The sequence below is a fragment of the Tetrao urogallus genome, assembly GCF_951394365.1.
Source record: "Tetrao urogallus genome assembly, chromosome: 16".
In the NCBI taxonomy this organism is placed as follows: Eukaryota; Metazoa; Chordata; class Aves; order Galliformes; family Phasianidae; genus Tetrao; species Tetrao urogallus.
In genome coordinates this window covers 2,464,557-2,467,117 of record NC_136829.1, presented here as the reverse complement: position 1 = coordinate 2,467,117, position 2,561 = coordinate 2,464,557, and positions in this window count along the sequence as shown.

Here is a 2,561-nt window from a genome sequence, read left to right as displayed (position 1 = left end):
AGGGATGAAGTTTTGGTGGCAAGGATTGTTCCTGTCATCAAAGACAGCCACTGACCACCACATAACACACGAGTCCTTCTTTTTAACAGCAACAAATCTCTAAGCATCGTTCCCAGTCAGACCCCTAGCACCTGTACCAATCGGTGTGGGACTCGTGGAGAACAATGGATCCTCCTCCAGCTACAAGGATTCCTAAGGAGCTTCTTGCTTCACAGGAGCAGCAGCAATATGGAACTGATGGACACTGACAGCCCAGATGATTAAATCAAGCCCATAGATCTGGATCTTGCTCTCGAAGAATAACTGATGGAAGTGGATCCATCTCCATCAGGGCTGGATTGGCACCATAGCATTGTGCCTGTCAGGAGACCTTGTCACATCATTTGGCAGTGTTCCAGGGATCTCAGTTTTGACCTGGGCACTGAGATGCCACCATTGCTTAGATAGCCCCAGAGCCTGCTGGGACACTATGAGAGTCACGCTGCCACGGTCTTCTGATTGCACAAGCCACCTTCCTGCTGACCCCTACAAACTGGGGTCCCTGCACCTTGACACCAGTCGGTCTGCTGCTCACATGGTGGTCGGCAGATTGCTGACAGGAGGAGAAATTTTAGAGAGTTCCTTCCCAGCTGGTGTGGGACTCACTGTGGAGAACAATGGATCCTCCTCCAACTACAGAGATTCCTAAGGAGTTTCTGCTTCGCAGGAGCAGCAGCAATATGGAACTGATGGACACTGACAGCACAGATGGCAAAATCAAGCCCATAGATCTGGATCTTGCTCTCAAAAAATAAGTGATGGAAGTGGATCCATCTCCATCAGGGCTGGATTGGCACCATAGCATCGTGCCTGTCAGGAGACGTCGCCATGTCCATCAGTGGTGTGTCAGGGGCCTTAGATTTTTATCTAGGTACAGAGATGTCATCCATGGCCAGAGAGCCCCAGAGCCTGCTGGGACATTACTAAAGTCACGCTGCCACGGATTTCTGTTAGCTCAAGCCACCTTCCTGCTGACCCCTACAAACTGGGGGACCCTGCACCTTGGACACCAGTTGGTCTGTATTTCACGCCCTAGTTGGCAGCTTGCTGGCAGGAGGTTTTGCTTATGTCAGTGAAGCTGTAGCTCTGGGACTGAGCTAAGGCTTCTGGCTCCTCTTGCTAGTTTCTCTTCTCAATGCTGCATGCATTGATGTACAAACACTTAAATGTGCTTCACTGTACCCTCCGACTTATGGAGCAGCCTGAAGGATCTCAATACCATGAACTCTCTCTGAGTTTGGGATATTCTGCCATGCTGTCACGGGTGAGCTGGCTTTACCTCTTATCACCCTTCAAATCATATGCACCTCTCATCACCCTTCAAAATCAGGGCAAATCTCAGGCCATAGCCTCCCCATGCCCAACACAGCCATGTTTTGGTTATCATGAGACATTCTTAGAGTCACAGTGCCATTGCCACAAGCCACTTCCCTGACGACTGCTATAAATTTGGGGACTCTGACAACAGAACACCAGTCGTTAACTGACCTGTGCCTTGCTGGCAGCTAGCTGACACAAGGAGTGATTTATGAAGTCCTTGTGGACCTTTGTGGAGGAGGATGGATCCTCCACCAAAGCAGCCACGGCTTCAGGGGAGCAGCAGTGAACCTGAGCCAATGGATGCCGATGTGGGAACGTTAGAAAAAACTGTTCAGAGCAGCAGCTGTGAAGCAAGACAAGCGGCATGAGAACCAAGGACACCTGTAGAAGAAGAAAGAACATCTCACGGCTCTGATTGTCTAAGCGCCTGTGTGGGTTGAAGAGTGTTCTGCAGCATGCTCTGTTAACATGTATAAACAGAATAGTGCTTAACAATAAAGCACACTAATAGTTTTTAACCACACTGGTGTACTGTTATGTCTCTAGCGCGTCCTCAGAGTCCAGAGACTTCCCCACATGCTGATACACCTGAAAGCAGCACCGAGCCCATGGAGATGGACATCCCGCTAGAGGAGGAACCCATGGAGGTGCATCCACCTCCATCGAGGCAGGCAGGCACCCCAACATCGTGTCTGCATGGAGACGCTGCTGCATCCGTTGGCAGCGCACCAGGGGCTCTCGATTTCCACCCTGGCCCTGAAATGTCACCATCCGCCAGAGAGCCCTGCGCCAGCTGCTGCTCCCTGCCGCCCTTTCTTCCCCGTCCTCCATCCTCATCCTTCCCCAAGAGCTCTCACCTCTTCTTTCCCGAGCTCTGAGGACACGGGAAGGACCGGGACTGCTGCGCCATAAGCTGCTGCGCTGATAGGAGACAAGTCCAGCAGACGGCCCTGAGCTCCGCGCAGCCTCACGTGAGCCCCGAGAAGGGGGCGGGACCGGGACTGGTGTCCTGTGAGCTGCTGCACCAGCACAGCCGGAGGAGCCCAGCGATGGCGCTGAGCTCCCTGCGGCCTCCAGCGGTGTCACAGAAGCTACAGAGGCGGCTGTTCCTTTGGGGAAGCAGAGGACTTTGGTTTGGATGGGAAGAAGGGCTGAAGTGCAGCACGAAGGTTCCTAACAGTTGTTCCGTTAGGACTTTTGTG